Source organism: Triticum dicoccoides, chromosome 1B, assembly GCF_002162155.2.
Source record: "Triticum dicoccoides isolate Atlit2015 ecotype Zavitan chromosome 1B, WEW_v2.0, whole genome shotgun sequence".
NCBI lineage: Eukaryota > Viridiplantae > Streptophyta > Magnoliopsida > Poales > Poaceae > Triticum > Triticum dicoccoides.
Genome location: NC_041381.1, coordinates 168,249,768 through 168,257,445, shown reverse-complemented (window position 1 = coordinate 168,257,445; position 7,678 = coordinate 168,249,768).

The following is a 7,678-nucleotide window of genomic DNA, read 5'->3' as shown; positions in this document are numbered from 1 at the left end:
ATTCAAAGAACAAAGTATTCAAGCCAAGGCGACAAGGCCCCGGCAAGAGGAGCTTGCTGGAAAGGCCATCCAAGGCATCCCAAGGAACTTGCCGCGACGCGCCACGCGTCCTGGCAAGGCGACAAGACCCCGGAAAGAGGAGCTTGCCGGGAAGACCAACCAAAGAATCTCAAGGCCTGGTGAGCGACAAGTTTCCGGGCGCGACAAGGCAACGGCCGCAGCAAGGCACTTGCCACGAAAAGTAACCACCCTGTACCCACGCTCCAGCGCATCCACCAACGTGTCGCCTTGGGGCTTTTCCAGGCGCGCGTGGCAGGAGGCTGTGCAGCCAGCGGTGCGCGGTGGCATGCGGCGCTGACAAGATCGCCATCGTGGCGAACGGTGGCACCCCTGACGGTCCTTTTCTGCACTGTTTGGGCGACGCAGACGGGTATTTAATGCCTTTGTCCCCTGCCGTCAGGGTTAGGTAGGATGCACTGTACAGGTAGCTGTACCAACCACCTCTCTTTTTACATTTTTACCCTTGTCTACGTTGCCACCTGTCGGTGACCCCTTTAGCGTATAAAAGGAGGCCCATGCGCAACGTAGAGGGTGTTCGGTTCATTCGGAAGCCAGAAAAGCACTTAGCTCTCTCAAGCAAGAACATAATAGAATCAGACAAGCAGCAGTAGGAGTATTATCTCTCCGGAGAGCTCCGAAGCTGGGTAAACTGCTCGCGTGCTTCGCCTCGATCTGCTCTTCGTGCGACCTCCGCCCCCCGCCGAACCGAAAGGGGCTCGGTCCGCCGGCCCCATAGGTGTTCGTCGATCAGTTTCCCCGACACCACTACTATCAAAACTATCATATTATTGTGCTACTAATATTTTGCTACAAGGAAATAAGTTCTCACATGTGGTTGAATTGACAACTCAACTTCTAAGGCTTATAAATATTCTTTGGCCCCCCTTGTACCGAATCAATAAATTTGGGTGAAATACTACCCTTGAAGACTGTTGTGATCCCCATACTTGTGGGTCTTCAAGACTATCTTCTGGCACCGTTACTATGGAGCATAGCTCTATTTATTAAGTTCCCTTCGGAGTTAAATATCTTCTGCAATTTATATTCACTATGAAGAATCTGAGAGACTATAAGACCAAGCTCATGCCCTCTAAGAGGATGGGAGGTAAGGAACTGCCAACTCGGTCTACACTTGACTCACCTACTATTTTAAGTCAACTTGTGACACCACCACCTGCTATTCAATTTGATATGTCACAAGTAATAGACACTGGTTTTGCAATTGATGATACTCATGATGATGCTTCTACCTTACCTAAAGAAATTGTGCCACTTGGTGAATTAACTGATGCTTATATTGCTAAAGCTAAAGAATCTGAAATTGATGAAAATTATGAATCACCTGCTACACCTAGTACTCCTGTTAGAACTAAATTATTAGAAGGTATACCTGAAGGTTATACTTTTATCGAGGATTTAACTAGAGAACTTATGGCTTATGATTGTCATAATGGCATCACTACACAAAATCTCACATTTTATTTGAATTTGTGATAATGTGTGGCGTTTGCAACTCACACCTAAATACTTGTAGGTGTATGGGGCGGGGCACCATGCATTATGTGATAAACACATTATACATATGAGCCATGATTTAGATTATGAAGATCTAGCTAGAGCTTGAAATGTACTGTGATTTGAAATCAACATAGTGGATTCAAAAATTCGAGTTCGAGTTCATATAGTACACATAGTTCATATCTAACTCGACAATAATCATGTGGTGTGTTGTGAAGATAATATACAAACAATGGTTTTAACTTGACAACAATGATGATTGTAGATCTTATTAAAATACAGAAATGAATTCAGATGGTTTAACTTGAGAACAATCATGATTGTAGATCTTATTCAAAAAGAGAAACGAATTCAAATTTAGTTCATATTGAAGCGGTAGTATATACGTTTGGAATGCACTAAAATGTTCATTTGAGTAGCAAGTTACATGCATTATAAACGTAGCGAAATATTTTAATTGAACATAACATGGATTCAAAGTTTTGAATGGCATTTGTAGTAACTCATATAGTAAAACGCGACTAGACTCTCTTGTGTGGTGTGAATTGATATTTCTTTGTCTTGTTGTGCTCCTAAAATAGCGAAATATTTTAAGTTGACAACAAGGACTCTCCTGAAATTTTAAGATATCTCCCTGTCTCGTTGTGCTCCTAAAATTCCCTCCATCTCTACCCGTTCCTTGCTATCCCAAAATTATAACACACGCAAAAACTCCCGAGGGAGTCCTGGATTCGGGGGTCCTCAGGTGTCCTGCCTAGGAGTGTGAGCCGAGTTGCATGGGACGCACAGGATCAAGCTGAAGATTATCTACCATGTCCGGATGGGACTTCTCAATACGTGGACGGCAAGAATAGAGTCCGGAGGTTTCCTTCCCTGATAAACCGACCTTGTACAAACCCTAGACCCCTCCGGTGTGTATATAAACGGGAGGGGTTAGTCCATAGAGACTATCTTATTTACCATCATTGGAATCCTCATAGGCTAGACATCTAGGGTTAGCCACTATGATCTTGTCGTGGATTTGTCACGGCAGATGTCCTTAGTGTCAGGACTTAGTCACGAGGCCAATGCATCTATGTGGTAGCTTGAGAGGGGTTGAGCGGAATCGAGAGACGCAACAGAGGACAGGGATTTAGACAGCTTCGGGCCCCGGGAAACATCATCCGGTAAAAACCCTACATGATGTTTGAGGCTAGGTCTCATTATCATCATGAGGGAGTCGCCGTAAACCGGCTCTCCTCTTTGTGTCTAGTCCTAAGATTGTTTCTTCTTACTTCTAGCTTGTCCCTCTTTGGGGAGCCCTGCCCCTCCTTATATATGTTGAAGGGGCGGGTTACATGTGGAGTCCTATTAGGATTAGGACTAGTCTATCTCTAATACAAACCGGATACAAGTCCAGGTCTTAACTCCTTGTAAGACAAATATTCATTATGCCTTTCCTCTTAAACCGGCCCACAATAGTTGAACCGGCCTTCATGAACCGCCAGACGGGCCACCGGGTCTTGTCGCTCCTCTGACCCGTCCGCCGAGTCACCAGTGAGTTACAACATCCTGGCGGGTTGCTGGTAAATTGCCAGGTCTGGGCGGGTCACCAGATGAATATCGCCAAGTGTCAGCGGGACCTCAAATAAACCGCCAAGTCCGGCCGGGTTAACTTCCGGCCGGTTTACACCGCGGGGTATATCCCCGACATTAGCCCCCAAGTTTAGCTTGGATTTATCCCTGGTAAACTTATGCTGCAAAATAAACACCATAACAAATTTGGCAGGTTGTGCCAGGGTTAAGAACTCTTGTAAACCGGTATCTGATCATCCTTAAATCCTTGTCATTTCCTCCTTCTAGAAAATCCGGGTCAACAAGCCAGCTTCATACTCAATTTGCGGACATTGATTTCTCACAGAGAAAATTTGTGAAGAATAATCCACTTGAGTCGGCCTTCAATGCTCATCATTGTTGGGTTATAAAAACTGATAATTCCGGGTCATGATTGTTGCCAACGCCGGTTCATGATTATTGATGATGCCGGGTTGCAGACACGGTCGTAATGATTGGTGACGCCGGGTTGTAGACACAGGGTCGTAATGATTGGTGACGCCGGGTTGCAGACACAGGGTCGTAATGATTGGTGATGCCGGGTCAATTCGGTTTGCTCAAAACAGAGACTTTGAAAATAGTTCTTCGATAATAATATAATACCTGTAGCCCCCAAGTCTTGAGTAGAACAAAGTGATGGCTTAAGACTTGATCCAATATAAATACTGCCACTTAAGAAGAAACCCATGTTGTTCATCCCAGTCACTTAGTAAAAACTGAATACTCCATATTATGTAGCCCCCAAGTGCCGGGTCATTATGCAATAATAAGCAGGGACTTTGTAGGTATAATCATATAGATTTGAGCAATGATGTGTAGCCCCCAAGGGCCAGCTCAGTAAGATAATATTGAGCTGGGACTTGATATATACTTCAATGAAAATAACATCATATGATGTAACCCCCATCATGGGACTTGAGCTCACGTCCACAAGGTTAAGAGCCTTGTGCTGTACCAATTGAGCAGTGGACCCTTCAATATAATGAATAAAAAGCTTTGTACCTTCAATTGTTGACAGGAGCAATTGGTAGCCCCCAAGGGTCGACTCATTATAATGTGATGAGTCGGGTCTTCAATAATATGAGCAAAAAATTACTTTGCATGAGCCCCCAAGTGTCATGGTGCCTGCTTGTAGCGACATGAGACTTGCATATTTGATGTAATCTCAACTTAAATAATGTAGCCCCCAAGTGCCGGGTTGTAAGCCTGCAGCAACTCGGGACTATTCCTTCAATTGTAGAATAAATCATATCCATTGATAATATGATAGCCATTGCGCTAAAGCGACTTTGAAAACCTTGGTCATAATACTGGTTATCGATAACCATAATAGAAATCCAGCCATGTTGGCTATTTGAATAATATACCCAATGATTTATAAGCGCATAATTCCAATGGAGCAATCCAAATATATGCTGGCGACTTATAGTCCCAAGCCAGGCCAGTTTAATAAACACCGGATAATTTTTCATCATATATTGGCGACTTATCGTCTTAAAGCCAGGTCGGTTTAACAAACACCGGATAATTTATAATCATGCCTTATTCAACCTGTTTCTGCATACAACAAGTTTAAAGTGTCCTAGCGGTTTACTGCCGGACAGGTCATAATGCCGAATATATAACCCGGGTTTATAACCAAGGCTGCACTTAAGAATAATTAAATATGAAATATATCATACCTGTGACATTGAATCACATCGTTGGTTTACCAACTTTTTGTAGTAAGAGTGATAACCCCAATCTTGAGTAATGATAACTCCTTTCATACTGTGCCGGTTTATGATAAAACCGTACCGGGTTGTGACAAACACCGGTCTAACCATATATAATACCGGCGACTCGTAGTCAAACCAGACCGGGCTGATAGTCTCCGGATTATAACTTGATCCTGTATTGACAACTTGTAATTGAATGTCAAGCCGGGTTAATGAACGCCGGTTTACTCCATAATAGGATGGTAACATAAAATCAAAAAATCAAACCGGGCAAATAGTCTCCGGATTAAGAATTGACCGTGTTCCGTCAATTGACAGTCGAACCAGTCTACGAATTTTGTCGGTTTGAGAACGCAACAAAGAAGAAATATTTATTAAAGAAAATTTCAAGCAAAGGCAATGATAAAACCATTTGCAAAAAAGGAGGCTTTACTGAGCCGATTAGATGGTGTTACCATGGTCGGACACGACCAAGCTCCCAATAGGTGTAGCTATGGTTCAAGTCAGCCAGGTCCCCAACTGAAACCATGGCATTATGCCGATCAAGTGGCGTGGCAATGGTTCGGGTTCGACCAAGCCCCCAAGTGACTCTGTGGCCTTAGGCCGATCAAGAGGCATGACTGGTTCATACTTGACCATGTCCCCAAGTGATCTGGTGGCTTTCGCCTATCAAGAGGTGTTGCATTGGTTCGGACACGACCAAGCCCCCAAGTGACATAACATGGTGCTTTGAAAAGCTAACCCAAGAGGTAAACCGGAGGCCGCTTTAAGACAGAACCTCCGTGTAACCACGCATGATGTAAAAAAGAACAGAGACCCCGCTTTGTGAAGCAGAAGCCCCCATGTGATCAATAATATGTTAGGCCAATAAGGCAGGATACCCATGTTTGAACCGCGCATCATGGCAGCAGGTCCTCTTCGGTAATTTTTAACTTTTTTGCAAGAGATAAATTCTTCTTGAACCGGGATCTTGAACCGGATATTGAGAGCTTCAAAGCTTTGTGGGAGACATCTTTCCCTTGACCCGGATTTTAAACCGGAATCTGCATTTTCAGCCGAAAATTTTCTGACGGTCTTTAAACTCGAACTTGCGAGAAGTTAATTCCTTTTTTGAACCGGACATTGTTAAACCAGATTTGGGCGCTTCAGAGCTTTGTGCGAGAACAGATTTCCCTTGAACCGGATTGTAAACCAGATATTTGAGAGCTTCAATGAGACTGACTTCCCTTGAGCCGGATTTTAAACCAGAATCCTTTCTGATGACCCGGATCTTCTTCATTGAGCCGGGATTTTGTAACTGTCATATACTTTCTAAGCCGGAAATTTTCTGACAGCCTTCAAATAACAGTAGCCTCCTGGACCGGGTTATCTTTCCCTCCATTGTCATGGGGTTCTTAAATTTGCTGAAACTAGCAAGATTTGCTGAGTCATGTCATTGTAGCCCCCGAGTCTCAAGGTGACTCGAGGAGTTGGCTTGAAACTCTTCATATTTGACCATGATATAAACCGACATAACTTGTATATCATTGGTGTTGATAGCACGATGTAAATCCACAGAAGGTTGATGTGACTGCGGCGGGTTATAAATGATCCCGTATGAGCCGTGTCAGCAACTCGGCCAATGGTTCCTTCCAACTGGCGATTTGAAGTTAACCAAACTGTAGTGGCGGCGACTTGTGCGCCTGCCCATTGAGCCATCCAGTGCAAACGGCGGTTGATAGTATATGATAATTTGCCTCCTTTTTGTTGAAAGAAAACCGGGCTACCCAAGCTGTGACTTGCTCATACTCAATAAACAGCTCATGCAGACTGGTGCGGCCCGGTATGTTGATGTAGACCAGGCCGCGAGAGACGGACGACAAAAACGACCGCAACATCAGAGGCAGCTCGGATAGATGAGTCGGCCATGGCATTGTAAAGCGGTGCGGACGGGGAAGATCGGCACCGGTGTCGTAAACCGGCACGGACGGGCGAGTTAATCGCGTCATTTTGATGTAGTGAACAATTGTCCTGCATCAACAATATTGCAGACCAAGGCAAAGATAAACTGCTTTTTGACAAAAATAATATGTGCCAATAAAATATATTTAAAATGGATATCACCTGATGTGCTAGGCCAGAAATAATCCGCCATGAAGTTGATGATCACTAGGTTAAGTTGAAATCACTCACGAGTGAGTCGGCCGTGGGAGCAGACAGATGAGCCGGGCGCGGCATTGTAAGCCGGCAGGGACGGGTGAGTCAATCATAGGCGCAGTAAGCCGCGTGGATGGCGAGTCGATCTCGAGCATGGTCCCAATGAGCTGACGTAAACCGGGCCACAAGGGTGGCGACTTGTGCATGTTCATTCACCGGGCGGTATGACACAAACGAAACACCGGTGCAGAACGCTGCTATCGCGTGCTCCGTACCCGTAATATAATACCTCATTAGTAATGAACAATTGTCCTGCATCGAAAATATTGCAAGGCAAAGTAATTGTTCACACAAAAATTAATATGTGCTGAAATAAACCGGACGGATATCACCTGATTCATCTAGACGACAGATGATCCGTATGCAGGGTAGGAATTAACTTAGATATATGAGTCACCGGCACTTCTTCCCTCTTTTTCTATCTTGATAGTGGCTCTTGGCCTCTTCGTGAGAAGTAGCACTTGAAGACGAAGCAGTAGTTGGCCTCCTTTTTTTTAGCTGCACGTAACATGTACACAGTGCAGATGCATGCCAGTATTTTCTTTCTTGCTCTTCACGTGGAGCGTCTTGTTGTTCTTGAAGCAGTAGTAGTG